The sequence below is a fragment of the Rhinatrema bivittatum genome, chromosome 3 (genome assembly GCF_901001135.1).
Source record: "Rhinatrema bivittatum chromosome 3, aRhiBiv1.1, whole genome shotgun sequence".
Lineage (NCBI taxonomy): Eukaryota > Metazoa > Chordata > Amphibia > Gymnophiona > Rhinatrematidae > Rhinatrema > Rhinatrema bivittatum.
In genome coordinates, this window is record NC_042617.1 from 473,136,585 (window position 1) to 473,152,716 (window position 16,132).

Below are 16,132 nucleotides of genomic sequence, written 5' to 3' on the forward strand. Positions count from 1 at the left end.
GCAGAGTCATAGCATGCCTATGGCCAATATGGCCACAGCCATAGACACGGCTATCAAAACGTGCCATAGTGCTCCCGCCATGAGGGGCCTCAGCAAAGTGGAAAAGCAGCGTGGCCTACCGGCCACACTGATGATTCTAGCAGAGTCGCGCTGCTTTTCGACTCATAGTCATCAGAATCGGGGTGTAGCCAAAAATGGAAGAAACCTCAATGGCAGCAGTGGGACGACACATGAATTCCTGAACACTGCTCACCCCCGCGGGGTGCTACTGCGATCCCCTCATTCACCCTCTCTGCTCCTGAAGAATGGAAGTATTGAGGCCTTGCAGCGCGGGCTGCTTCCACCACCTGATGATATCATTTAGGCACCGGCAGCCGGGAGGGAGGAAGCGGCCCATGCTGCAAGGCCGCGATCCTTCCATTCTTCAGGATCAGAGAGGGTGAATGAGGGGATCGCGATAGCACCCCGCGGGGGTGACAGCATGCAGGAAATCATGTACATGCCACCTGCAGTGAGTGAGGGGGTGAGGTGTGTGGGTAAGGTGTGGGAGGGGAGCAAGATTGCTGGGGATTGGGGAACAAGATTTTTGGGGAGTAGGGGGCCTGAGAGGGGAAAGGAGGCTGGGGAGCAAGACTGCTGGGAAGAGGAGGTCTGGGAGGGGAGGGCCTGTTGAGCAAGACTGCTGAGGAGTGAGGCTTCTGGGATGGAAGAGGCATCTGTAAAGCAACACTGCTGGGGAGTGTGGGGGCTGGGGATTAAGACTGCTGAAAAGTGGGGTGTCGGAGAGGAGAGTGGACCAAGAGGGCTGGGGTGTGGGGGGAAGGGGGGGAAAGGGGAACAAGATTGTGTGGGAGAGTGAGAGAGAGCATGTATGTGAGAGTTAGAGAGAGCAGGTGTGTATTCATGTGGGGGAGAGAGAGAACGAGTATGTGTGTGGGAGATTGACCCCATTTCCTCTCTGTCTACTAATCATGACAATTTTAAGGCTTCTAGAAATCAAAAGTTCCCAGATATGGATAATGGGCGATTTTTTTAAATCCTTACTAGTTCTAATTATTGGGTATTATGTGTTATTTAAAATATTTTATTGACATTTGGAAAATTTTAATGTAAGTTTTTAATTATTGAATGCTATTCTATTCACTTGTTTTGAATTATTCTTTTTATTGGTATGGTTTTACTAATTTTGTTTTATGAGAAATGGTAATGCTTCTGTTTTTTTTTATTGTTGTAGATCATATAGAATTTGGCTTGTTGTGGTTTCCAGTTAAGTTTTTGCCTGTACATTTCTATTTATACTTTATGGTCTCTATATTCTGTATTTGAGGGTCTGTCTGTGTTTTGCATGTGTGCCTGAGTAAGGTATTCCAGTAGTTTGTATATAGAGTTCTATAGCAGCTTGGCTTGTTCTGTTTTCCTAATAGGGGATGCATTGGTGTTTTAGGCCTGGTGTAATATTTACAGTGTTAACTTTCATAGGTAGAGTTGTTGCTGTTTGAGTGCTGGCAGTTAGTATTGTTTTGATATAGATAGTTTATTTCATTGTAATTCTGTTTTTATGTGGCTCTCTAAGGGTCATGGCCATGCCCCAGATGCATTAACGTAGGCCTAGTACCATATGAGTTCCAACTGCCCCTGCTTTTTTGCAAGATTTTCTGGATTGCACCACAGCAATGCATGTAAATAATATAATATACATATTGAAAGTGATATTTTTACCTCAGAAGACTATACTTTAAATGTCCTTTTTCATGTAAAATCTGTTATTATAAATACATAGGGCCAGATTTTCTAACATACGTGCGGGCGTAGATTTGTGCACGCAACCCGGCGCGCACATATCTATGCCCGATTTTATAACATGTACACGCAGCCGTGCGCGTGTTATAAAATCCAGGGTTGGCACATGCAAGGGGGTGTACACTTCTGCACCTTGCGCGTGCCGAGCCCTAGGGGAGCCCCGATGGCTTTCCCCGTTCCCTCAGAAGCCTTGGAGGGAACTTTCTTTCCGCCCCCCCCCCCACCTTCCCTTCCCTTCCCCTATCTAACCCGCCCCCAGCCCTATCTAAATCCCCCCTACCTTTATTTATTTATTTACGCCTGCGTCCGGGCAGGTGTAGGTTGCGAGCACCAGCTGAGTGCCGGCGCGCGAGCCCCCAGCACGACCACTGTACCGGAGGCCTCGGTCCCGCTCCCGCCCCACCCCCGGCACGCCTACTCCCCGCCCATTTTTTCAAGCCCTGGGACATGCGTGCGTCACCGAGCCTATGCAAAATAGGCTTGGCGCGCGCAGGAGGGTTTTAAAAGGGTTGCGTGCGTATATTATGCGCATAACCCTTTTAAAATCCGCCCCATAATTTTTAATTGTCTGTGTGGAGGGTGTGATGGGGTGGGGGGTACAAGGCTGTAATTTTTTCCTAGAGCAATCAATACCCTTGCATTGGCCATGGGCATTACTGTATAAACATTTTACAAAGTTTCTCAACTCATGGTATTATGTGTTGTGTTATGGGCGAGGGTGCAGTTTTTCACTTGGCCATAGGCACATTGTCTGGCTATGGCTCTGTGTGTATGTACATACATAGATATATGTGTGCATGTGGATGAATATAATATTCTACTTCTCCAGAATTACATATACTAAAGTCCAAAGAAAATGTGATTACTTCTGCATTAATTGAGATTTAACATAATGGCATAGCAGATGACAGCAGATAAAGACCAATTGGTCCACCCAATCTTCCTAATTATTCCAGTACAAACTCTGAAAGATATATCCCAACTGCCATCCAATTGTAGGTTATAATCCCTTATATCAGTCTTTTATGTTGTCTTCCTCATTGGTTCTCTATCATTCTGGGTAAATGAGCATACAAGTTCCCATTTTTAATTCATTCCCAGCACACAGTGTGGATTTCTAATCAACAAAGAACTAGACACAAAATAGGGGTTAATGCACTGAACTTTGGTATGCAAATGTTATTGCATGTTTAACCTGTTGTACCTAAATAAATGGTACTCTAGCACCCCTTGTGGGATTGTTGATGTTTTATCTTTATCTTTATTCAAATTTATAAATTATCTAAAAAAAATAAGCAATATACAGGTAAAACGAACAACAAATATGAGTTTCACCTACACAACATATAAAACCAAACCATAGTCATCAAGAATATCACAAAAAGGAAATACTTAAGACAAAGTCCTATAGGCTAATAGTATGCCTGTTTAACAGCCATGTCTTCAGCAAAGTTTTGAATGTTTTCAGTCTGTCAGCCAGGTGTACAGACTCAGGAAAAGAATTCCAGAGGATTGGCTCTGCAATAGAAAAGGCACAGTCTCTGGTATTGCATAATCTAATGTGATGCAGAAAAAGTATGCCCAAAAGGTCCCTTTGAGAGGATCGCAATTGGCGTGTAGGACAATACAAGTGCAACAAGGCATTGCACCATGGTGTAACAGAGGAAAAAATCAGCTTGAAAATAATAACTACAATTTTATACTTAATACGTTGAGATATTGGGAGCCAATGAAGATCTATAAGCACAGGTGTGTTGTGATCTCTCCTTTTACCGCCGGAAATAAGACAGGCATTAAGCAGTAATTGGAGAGGTTTTAAGGTCACAGCAGATAAACCAATCAGGATGGAATTACAATACTCAATGACTGATAAAATTGACGCTTGGACCACGGTCTGAAAGTTTGGCTTATTCAAGAGATGTTTAAGACCACACAGCATGCATAACTTATAGAAACCAGACTTCAATATACATTTTATGTGAGGACAAAAAGACAGCAAGGGATTGATTAGCACACCAAGATTCTGTATGCATAAATTAAGAGAAAAGGTGGTGTTCTCAAATACAATTGTTGTTTGTTAGATCTTGGAAGAGGAACGCTGAATCAAAACACAGTGAGTTTTGGCTAGATTCAATGATAATTTGTTGAAAAATAGCCACTTCCGAATAGTGGACAGACACAAATTAATAAGCTCCACCGTGTTTGTCCAAGATGGTCGAACCTATATAAAAAACTGGATGTCGTCAGCATAAAGTTTGTACCCATCACAAAGGCCAGCCAGAACCTTACACAAAGGGGCCAAATAAAGACTAAAAAGCATGACTGACAGGGTCGAACCCTGTGGAAAGCTGGTCAAAATTTTGGACTATTGTGAGTATTTGTTTTCATACTCAACAAGTTGGTACCATTGTGAAAGAAAGTGTTGAGATGCTGCTCGCAGGCTTAGCTGCAAGCAGCCTCTTACCTCCTCTCCCATGCCGCAGCCGTTGCTGCGCGGCTGGGCCGCCACTGACCCAGTCACCTTCGCGGCATGGAGCCGCCATCACCGGGACCTGGTCTCGCAGCCTAGTGTCACTCTTGCCTGTCTTCACAGCTTGGACGCCGCCCCCATTGTCCTACCTTCATGGCCCGGAGGCCACGACGTCATCTTCTCTCTGCGCAGTGGCAGGGAACCACCGCCGTCCTTCCATGAGGTCTGAGGGTCGCTGCCGCTGTTTCTCCTATGGCAGGAGGCTGCTGCTGACACCGGGACTTGCTTTGTGGCCTAGTGCCACCTCCAGCCCTCCTCTTTGCGGCATGGATGCCACCGCCTCTGTCCGTGGTCCTGCCTCCTAAGCGCACAGCCGTGCCTCTCCTGCCTTATTAAAGGGACTGTGGTGGGAAAGCCCCGCGGCTCTGTCTGATGATGTCAACTGGGTGTCTCCTCTTCTGCCCTATAAAAGGGCTCTTCACTAGTCCTTCGGTGTTTTCACAAGGAGCCAATCTGCTCCTGGACTCCTCGTTGATTTCAGCTTCTTCAAGGCACTCCATTCTTCTTGGGAATTCCCTTGTCGTCTTTATCTGTGGTTCTTGGTCTTGTCGCGTCCACGTCTTCAGATGTCCTGATGTTCCTGTCTTCAGATGTCCTCGTCTCCAGATGCCACATCTCCAGACGTCCTATTTCTTCCAGCTCCTCTCTTTGGATGCCTTGTCCTCGGATGTTCCTGGTTACAGTTTTGAGTCCTAGCTCTCCCGCCGATTTCTGCTTCTTTTTGACCTGCCAGGGCGTCAATCACACCGGGTCACTGAAGCCCCTGCCTGGGCCGGATCCTGCTTTGAGTATCACCTGGATTCCACCTCATCCTGAGTTTTAACCTTGCTGTCATCTTTCCACTCACCAAGAGTCTTCATCTCATCCAAATCTTCAAGTATTTCCACCTCGTCCACCTAGTTCCCTTCGGATGTTCCAGGTTCCGGGGGCCAGCCTTAGCCTCCTCCAGCGAACTCTGCTTCCAGATGACCTGCCAAGGTGTCGGTCACGCCAGGTCACTGAAGCCTCTTCCGGCTGGACCCTGCTTCAAGAGCTGCCCAGATCCTCTCTTCATCCTGAGCCACAGCCCTGCCTTTGCCTTGTCCACTCGCCTAGTGTCTTCGCCTTGTCCAAGTCTCCAAGTATCCTTGTCTCGACCATGCCTCCAAGTATCTTTGTTTTGTTCCTATTCTAGAACCATCACCTGTCCTCGACCTCTGTCCATCCTGTCACATCTGCCGTTTCCAGGCAGCAGGTCTGAAAGAGCTATTGAGTCGCTGGAGGGCTACTCCAGAGACCAGCATTGTGTTGTTGGGTCTCTTCCGGTGCGTTTAGGTTTGGCAGGTCAGGGTTCCTGGTCGTCAGCCTGTCAGCAGTCGCGCCATGGTCCAAGGGCACACTAACCTACCCTAGCGCTCCTGCAATAGAAAGTAGCTGAACCAATACAAAACTAGAGGAGAGAGAGCCAATTAGACATGGTAGAGAAACAATCAGTCTGGTGACTTTGCCCTTAAAATGGTCCAAAAAGTCATTGCAATGAAAACCACTAGACAGGTGGGGATAAGTGCCTGAGAGGTTTGGAGTATTAGTAAGATGTTTCTCAATTTTAAAAAGTTCCTTTGGATTTTATGCAATTTCATGGATGTACTTAGAGTAGTAAGAGCGCTTTGCCTCATGAATCAGGGAATGATAGGAGCTTAAGAAAGAGCGGTAGAGAGACAAAGAATTACTAGTGCGGAGTTTCTACCATTTATGCTCACTATGGCATAATTGATGTTTATGGGATCTGATGGCAGGAGACAACCATGAGGAATGTTTCATTTACATTTAGGTAACAATAGAATAACACTGTCAATAGAATTAATTATGGTGGAATTCCAATTAGAGACTCCCTCTTCAATATTGTTGGGAAAAAACAAGCAGAGATTAGCACTCACTAAATCAGAAAGTTTCTGAGTATCAATATACTCTCTGCAGAAGATGATTTCACAATGATTACTCACAGAAGTGGTTAAAGCAGAGGAAACAGGTACTTTGAGACTGATCAGAAAATGATCATACCATGGAATCAGCAGTAATAGCTAAAGAATCAAAGCACTTGCCTTTCACAGATTTATTAACAAAGACAAGATCTAAAGTATTACTAAGTTTGTGAGTGGCAGAGGAAATCAGCTGTTCCCATCCAAGTGAGGAGAGGCTGTCAAGGAATATGGAACATTGTGGCGAAACAGAGTTGCAAGACACCTGAAGATTAAAGTCTCCCAGAATGATCATGTTATTCAGATTAGCTTTAGAGGAGATCAACTGTTCAAAAAATTGTGAAAGGTTATGTGTTAACAAAGTGGGAGGACAGTAGAGATGTGAATCGTGTGATCGATCGTCTTAACGATCGATTTCGGCTGGGGGGGGAGGGAATCGGATCATCGCGGTTTTGTTTTTTTAAATATCGTGTAAATCGTAAATCGGGGGAGGGCGGGAAAACCGGCACACTAAAACATCCCTAAAACACACTCCGACCCTTTAAAATAAATCCCCCACAATGTCTTAAATTACCTGGGGTCCAGTGGGGGGGGTCCCGTTGTGATCTTCCACTCTCGGGCCACGGGTGCGTTGATAGAAATGGCGCCGGCGCTACCTTTGCCCTGTCATATGACAGGGCAAAGGTAGCGCTGGCGCCATTTTGTTTCCTGTCCCCCGATGTCACGAGCGTAGGAGATCGCTCCTGGACCCCCGCTGGACCCCCAGGGACTTTTGGCCAGCTTGGGGGGGCCTCTGACCCCCACAAGACTTGCCAAAAGTCCAGCGGGGGTCCGGGAACGACCTCCTGCACTCGAATCGTATTGCCGTACGGCCGGCGCCATTTTGCAAAATGGCGCCGGCCATATTGCAAAATGGCGCCAGCCGTACGGCAACACGAAAATAGTACCAGAGATTTATAAAGAGATTCACCACCTTGGTCCTCAGAGGCCATCCTGTATTTCTCCTTATAGATGACTAGGAGACCCCCTCCATGCCCTTTTTTTCTGGGGTGAGAAATTGCTACATATCCAGGTGGAGAGATTTGATTAAGTAACATGGCATCTGAAGAAAGAAGCCATGATTCTTTAATGCAAAATAAATTGGGAAGATTCTTCTGAATCAGATCAAAAATAAAATGAAACTTCTTTTTTAACTGCCTGTGCATTAATCAAATACAGACTTAAAAGAGGTGCAGGAGCAAGAGAAGCAGTGTTACCTTGGAAATATTTCAATGGGATCAAACAACATGGCTGCCTAGGACCCCATATCTGCCTTGGTACATTACAACAGGGATGGAATAGTAGCAAGAGTTTGGAGATTAATGGGAGTAAGCTAAGAAATCCTGAAAACCCTGCACATCGCTATACATCACACACGAAGGAGCACACAAAGGAGTTCCTTTGTCAGGCTCCTTCATGCTTGCTGCGCCTTTGCATCATCCGCCAACTCTTGACACCTCCTCCCCCCCCCCCCCCCGCAAGAATGACATCAGCAGGAGGTGTAGCTAATGCTTGATAACAGGTCGGCCGGCAGGAAAATCGCAGTTCAGCAGGTATTTATTTATTTATTTATTTATTTATTTATTTAATTTTATATACCGGCAACCGTTTGCACATCGTGCCGGTTTACAAGTAACTTACAACAAAAGATATATAGGCGTAGCCTTTACAGAGAACGGTGTATAACATAAACGCAGTAACAGAATAAATAACTAATAAATACAACAAAAGATATATAGGCGTAGCCTTTACAGAGAACGGTGTATAACATAAACACAGTAACAGAATAAATAACTAAATAACTAAAGGGAGGGATGGAGGGGGGTAGTCGAGACAAATGGGGGGGCAGGGGGAGGGTGCAAACAGACACAGGGGGATAAGATATGAATTGGGATTCGAGGGAGAAATATGTACACTTGTTATATACAAAATTGTATGAATCATTAGAAGGGGAGGGTATTGGGTGTAGGACCTGAACGGGGGATGTTGGAGAGAGATGAGGGTTGGGCTAGCATGTTAGTTGGTGGAGCTGATGAGGAAAGGGGGTAAGCTTGGAGGAAAAGCCAGGTTTTGAGTTTCTTTTTGAAAGTAGGTGTGGAGGTTTCGGTACGTAGGTCAAGAGGCATAGAGTTCCAGAGGGGGGGGCCTGCAAGGGAAAGGGCTCTATTGGTGGTGGAGATGAGTCTAGTGGATTTTATGGAGGGAGGGATAAGGGTTCCACGGAGGGAAGCACGGGTGGGTCTTGTGGAGGTACGAGGGAGGAAGGGTGGGTTTAGCCAGTTGTAGTGTTCGTTAGTAATACTTTTGTGGATGAGGGTGAGGGTCTTGTAAATAATTCGTGAGTGAATGGGAAGCCAGTGGAGATCAATGAGGGTGGGAGTGATGTGGTCTCTCTTATTGACATTGGTGAGGATGCGAGCAGTAGCGTTTTGGAGGAGTTGTAGAGGTTTGATGTGGGTAGAAGGGAGTCCAAGTAGGAGAGCATTACAGTAGTCAATCTTTGAAAAAATTATGGATTGGAGTACTGTACGGAAATCGGAAAAGTAGAGAAGGGGTTTGAGTTTTTTGAGGGTTTGTAGTTTGAAATAGCAGCTGCTAAGGATAGATTTGATATATGGTTTGAAGGTTAGTTGGTTATCAAGTATAACACCCAGGTTTCTTGTGTCAGAGAGAAGGTTGGGGGAATGTAGGGTGGAGAGAGTGGGTGTGGCTGCATGTCTAGAGGAGACGAGGAGGAGCTCAGTTTTTTGCGGATTGAGGGCTAGGTGCATGTCAGTGAGGAGCTGGTTTATTGAGGCGAGAATGGTGTTCCAGTTTTGGATAGCAGTGAGAACAGAGTTTTTGAAAGGGATGAGGATTTGCACATCATCCGCATAGATGAAATGTGTGATACCAAGGTTGGAGAGGAGGTTTGTAAGGGGGAGCATGTAAATATTAAATAAGGTGGAAGAGAGGGAGGATCCTTGGGGAACGCCACAGTCGAGATTAACAGGAGGGGATGTAAAATTGTCTGTGAGGACTGTGTAGGTACGGTTTTGGAGGAAGGACTTTATCCAAGAAAGAGCAGTACCTGAAATTCCTATACTGATGAGGGTGTTGATGAGAATGTTGTGATTTACGGTGTCGAAAGCGGCGGAAATATCTAGCATGGCAATGAGGTAGGAGTTACCGGCATCCATTCCTTTGATGATTGTATCTGTAAGGGAGAGGAGTAGGGATTCCGTACTAAGGTGTTTTCGGAAACCGTATTGTGTTGGTAGGAGTATATTGGATTGTTCTAGGTATTCAGAGAGACGGGAGTTTACTAGTTTCTCAATGACTTTGGAGAGGAAAGGGAGATTGGAGATAGGACGGAGGTTAGATAGATTGGAGGAATCAAGGGAGGGTTTTTTTAGAATGGGTTTGACCACAGCTTGTTTCAGTGAGTTAGGGACCAGGCCGTGTTCTAGGGAGCAGTTCACGATTTTGGAGAGTGTGGTGGCTATTGTTTTAGGAATAGCGAGGAGAAGTTTAGTTGGGATGGTTTCCGAGGGATGGGAGGAAGGTCTCATCTTTTTTAAGATGTTCTCTATTTCTAGAGTTGAGGAGGGTTCAAACGAAGGGAGGATGGTGGCTGTGTGTGGGGTGGGGAGGGTTATGCTGTTGGTGTTAGGGGAGTTTTTGGTATTAGGGGTGAACTTGGCAGTGATGTTGGATATTTTGTTCTTAAAGAAGAGGGCAATTTCATTGCATCGGGTCTGTGTGGAGGGGACTTGGGGTGTAGACATGTTGGGTTTGGTGAGGTTTGAGACTAGGGTGAATAGTGCCTTTGGGTTGAATTGGAGGTGGTGAATTTTTTTAGCATAATATTCTTTTTTGGTTGTTTGAATGGCGTTTCTATATGTGTGCATGAGTTGGTAATAGGTGGTTTTTGTGGCAGGAGAGGGGTGTTTGCGCCAGTGTCTTTCAGCTGCTCTAAGCTGAAAGGGAGCAAACTGTAAGGGAGCAAACTGGAAGAAGCCCAGATAATCCGGAGAGATCACTGACAGGCATTTCCCAGCAGACTGTAACAAGCAATCTTAGAAGTCCCAACTCCATGTAGAGCAATTGTAAACTCCAGGGAAGACCATGCCAACAAATTTAATGTGACTCCTCTTACTGAAGCATGGAGCAAACTGTCTTTTTCTTGAGTATCATGGGGATGTATTTGCTCACTGTTTAGTCAAATTTCAGATAATATGAGCATTATGCCTGATGTTGGATGATAAAATTGCATCAGATTTAACTCTTTTGGTACATCATTAGTTTGGGATGCAATTGAACTGTGAACATCTAGCTGCTAGCTGGAATTTCCATGAGTTGAGTTAAATGTGTGCAAGAAAATAAACAAGATGGTTGGATTCAACCAGAAAGCGGAGGTACTGATGAGGAGGGAATACCCAAGGCCTGAGAGTTCTATGAAAGATAGTGTGGTGCAGGATACACAAGGAAATATTTTCAAAAAGCAATGGGGCGGATTTTCAAAGGGTTACGCGCATAACCCTGAAAACCTGCTCCTGCGCGCCGAGCCTATTTTGCATAGGCTCGGCGATGCACGCAAGCCCTGGGACGCACGAATGTCCCGGGGCTTGAAAAAAGGGGCAGGGAGGGACAGGGGAAGTCTGGGGTGGGGCGTGGGCATGGCCAGAGGCCTACGAAGGCCTGCTAGGCTGGGGAATCGCGCGCCAGTACTCAGCCAGCACGCAACCTATGCCTGCCCGGAGGCAGGCACAACTTAAATAATAAAGGTAGGGGGGGGATTTAGGTAGGGCTGGGGGCAGGTTAGATAAGGGAAGGGAGGGGAAGGTGCGGGGGGGGGCAAAAGGAAAGTTCCCTCTGAGGCGACTCTGATTTCGGAGCAGCCTTGGAGGGAATGGGGAAAGCCATCGGGGTTTCCCTAAGGCTCAGCGTGCAAGGTGCACAAGTGTGCACCCCCTTGCGCGTGCCGACCCCAGATTTTATAACATGCGCGCGGCTGCATGCGCATGTTATAAAATCAGGCAGGGTTGTGCGCACAAATCTACGCCCGCGCGTGGGTTAGAAAATCTGGCCCAGTGTGTTCCATGTTTGAGATTTCCCTTAATTTAGACCATATACTGTAAATAAAATTTTGCAACATTCCAGTAGTGAATTGCATGGGCCACTAAGAAAGTCCTTAGCAATTTCAAAGGTGGTGTATAATTTTCCAATTATTCCACCTTTTTTACATTTGAAGTCAATGTTAAATTTCATTACCTTCTGACTTATGGGCAGGAATATAGAAATCATAGGCTTTCAAATGCTACTTTATTTATGAATATCAGTAGAGGTTGTGGAGCTGCAACCTATAAACCCTTTCAAATTAGTTTAATATATAGGGTGGGTAATTTTGTAATAGCCTTCATATGGCTGAAGTCCATATATAGAAAGTGCATGCAGACTTCAGCCTGAATTTTAAAAGGAAACTTACATGTATAAAACTGGTTTAAAAATTAGCTGTATGCAGAACCTTGCGCAGCATATGCATACACATTTATTTCTGTTATGTGAGCACTTGTACATTTGAGTACATACTTTGGAAAATTGAAAGTAGCACATAAATTGTTTTTCTACCTCAACTCTTCTAAAATGCATAAAAGTACAGGCAAAACTGGGTTTTATGCATGTAAATACACTTTACTTGTGTAAGTGGGCTTTTGAAAATTGCTATAATATATGCCATTGAATTGTCAATAGGATTTACCTGTGTAAATGGCTTTTGAAAATTACTACAACATTTGCACCTATAACTCCTTTGAAAACTCACCTGTATGTACGTGCATAAATGATTCTGAAAATCAGGCCCTAAGGCATTTAACATTAATGGCTCATTTAATGCACATGGCTGTTACCTAATGCCCAAGTACAATGCAAATTTTTTACATGCACATTTGCATTACTTACAGTACCAAATGATTCAAAGACCAAGAAAAGTGGCAGAAAAATACAGCAACAGTCCCAATTGTATTTGATGCCACAGGCCTGATTAAAAGGAACTTTAAAATGCACCTTGATGCATTGCCTACACATATTATATCTCTTGAACTCCAGAAGGATGCTCCTTTTGGAACAAAGCAAGTCTTGCGTCAAGCACTAGTAGTAAATTTGAGACATTGAGATCATATCTAACATACCCTGGCTTATGAGTGAGGTTCATTCCAGGCAATGTGCGAGCAAAACTCATTTGGAGACACTACCTCAATAATATACATGTCAATGGGCCCCCCAAACAACTATGCTAATAGCCTCATTAAGTATTAATGCTGGATGGCATATCCAGCATTAATACATATGAGGTCTACATGGGTCATTTAAAGCAGAAATGTAAATTGTACCTGAGGACATATTTTATCTGTGGCCTTTCAAATGTAATATTTACTGACAATTTTTGCTCTGGTTTTAATGCTTGTTGATGTAGGTATTATGTTCACTGTGTGGTTGTTTTCCCAGTTTGATTACTATCATAGAAAGGCAGTTCTAAATACTTATAAATAAATACAATTTTAGTACATTGAAATTTCTCCTGTCATGGTATGAGATGTTCTGGTCAGGCTGCCATATAAATCCTGTAACTAAACAAGTTAAATAAATAAAGCTGTAGGCTACCAATTATTTTCTGAAAAGCAGTAAATTATATGCATTCAAACCATGCTCCATGCTTCTGAGATCTTTGCATGGTGACAACATATATCAAAAGTGAAAAACTCATTGGTTTACTTGTGAAGCTAATCTATCCAATGTTAGCATCTTTACAAAAGTGCAAAAATTAGGTCAAAAATCTGGATTGCATAGCTCTTTGCCAAAAGCTTAAATCTCATTTAAATGCTTATTACAGCAAACTGCAAAACGGAACCCTTTTTTAATGACTGGGCTATTTAACATTGATTTTCTATAAAAATTACTCTTCAGCCAATTTTGTTTCCATACAAAATGCCTGTGTGTGACTTATTCTATTGTGGAAAAGCTATTGCATACCATATTCCACGCAGTTCTTGAGAGAATGAGAGGGACTTTGATCCAAAGGCAAGGAGATCAAGACGACTGGAGTAGGGGTGTGCAGTCCAAAATTTTATCCTCCGTTCCATTTTTCATTGCTCTTTTTTTTTTTTTCCAGTTCATTTGTCCCATTTAGTTTTCCATTATAGCATGTGCTAAAATATTATAGTACATGCTAAACCATTTAACATGCATTACATAACTTTAGTACATGCTAATTAAAAATATGAAACAGCATTTAGGGTTTTTTTGTCATTATGTCATTTATGCATTTGTGCTGTTTCAAAAGGCCCATGGTGGGCCAGAGATCACTTTTCATGATGCTCTTTGTCCTCCTCCTTGAGATCCAGACTTTTTCTTCTGATTGATCAACTGATGAGGATTTGTAGCCTAATGGCAGGGACTGTACATGTTTATTATAGAAGTGATCTGCACTCACCATGTCTCAACACCATCAAATGATATAAGTGGCCTTTCAGAAGGTAAAGCATTGCCAAATGATGGCCCTACAAATTCCTAGAGGTGCTGCTGCTGCATGATCTGTAAGTGCTTATTCATCAGATCTGGCCTTGTTCAATGCATAGCTAACCTTCAATGAAGGTCATTCCACTATCCGACACATGTGGATGTTTTGACAGCACTGCCTCTAGTTAAAATTGCTATGCAATAAATAACTGCACAAGCAAAGCAAAGATCTTGCAGTGGAAATAGAAAACTGCTGTATGATTGGTTAGTGAAGTTAATCTCTGATGCCACATCCGTGTTGTAACAAAGTACTGGCGCAACATCTTAACTCTGAAAAATCAAATAAAAATAACCACAACAAATTGCACATTACAAATAGTATTGCTTTGAAACTCTTTGCTATGCTTTGCGGGAGAGGCTGAAATAATTGTTTCAGACAGTACAATTTGGTATAATTTTGAACCTGAGGTGTTGTTTAGGAATACAAATGGAATGCATTCAGTGCACTCCATTTATGTCTTTTTATTCAGACTCGTCTTCAGCATTTGTTTAAACAGACCATAAGCTCTGCATAAACTCGGTCAATTTGGCCACAAGGAACTTGATAACCTTTAGGGATAACCTTATTAAAGGCCACATGTCAACTAAAAGGAATGAGCATTTTGGATGTTTATTTTATTTCTTTTGGGCATTTTTATGGCTTAAAATATGTCATCACAAAGCTGAATTCAATTAGAAGTGTGCCTTAAGGCCTTTGCCAAGATATTAAGGAAGGAATGGAATGCATGCAACTATGAGACCATCCAGAATACTATGTTCTTATCAGATTTAACAAACATTTAGGGCCAGATTCATTAAGGATTTTCTTCCAATTTGTGTCTATGGGAAAAACCTTTAGTGAATCAGGTACTAAGTGCTTCATGTAAAAGAATTTGCTCTAAAATAAACTATCCTTTTTACATTCCTTAGATTGTTGTTCAGGTCTATCAGAGATACAACACTTGGAACCTATGGGCCCTACAGTTATTTTGATGTTATTAAAGTTCAACAAAGAATGCTTCAAAAGATTATTTTTTAATTAATATTTTTTTTGAAAATTCATTTTATTGGTTTTTACTTTACAGTAAGAATATGTGACAAAGATAAATCCATTGTACCCCTGCAAACCAGGCAGTAATAGTGAACAAGTATATAAATCTAATTTTAATACAGAAAAACAGTTTTGACATAGAAATACCACTAAGCAGGCATCATCCCCCCCCCCAAAAAAAAAAAAATATATATATATATATTACCCTTACATCTTCTCATCCCTACACAAATCCTCTCCCCCTCTTCCACCCTCACTTCCCAGGAGTGATCGCTAATACCACACCATCATTTATATCAGGTAAGAAACCCAAGTCCAAATCTATTGTCTCTCAGTTCCGTAGGAAGTGATGGAAAGAGAGGCCTCCAAATTGCATGGAAGCCATTAATGGAGTTAGGATGTATAGGATCCACTGATTGATATTCTAGAAGGAGTAAGTCCATCATGGCCAACTTCCAGGCAACTAGTGATGGGCCAGATTTCTCAAACCATACTTTCAAAATATCTATTTTTGCCACCAAGCAGTTTGTGACAAGTAGGAGTCTCTGACCTCTCCTTAGGACCATCCAGTAATACAACTATTCACTATATCAGGGGTTCTCAACCTTTTTCCTATGACAATGCTCACATGTGTGACACACCACTCACAATCCACAGCTAAACTAGCAAAAAAGCCTTGTTACTACTTTTATTGTTAAGAAAGATAAAAGTATTCTCTCTAAACAGAAATAACATAAATTTTTGTACAAGCTGCATTCTCTGCCGCCCCTGGGGCCACAAACCTTTCTCTTCTGCTGTCACTTTTGGGTCTAGCAGGGGAAGATAGAATCAGTTATCACTAGCCCGGAAAAGAAAGAAAATTACCATTTCTCACAGGGCTCTGGCAGGAATGGAGGACAAGAGCTGTATATTACTGGGCCAAGTGGGTGAAGAAGTCTGCCTTATGAACCGTACAGACTTGCGCACCTTCCCCTCCCCACACAATTAAAAATTTAGCATTTATAATAGATTTTATATGAAAAATGACATTAAAAGTTCCGTCTGAGCTAAAGAAAAAATCACAAAAGTATATTATATTTACATGTATTGCTGTGGTGCCAACCAGAAAACCCTGAAAAAGTTAAAAAAAGACACTTGGAACTCATATAGCATTAGGCCTATTGTAACGTGTTCATCATGGGCTTAGCACTCAGAAAGTCACGAATAAAAGAATTATAA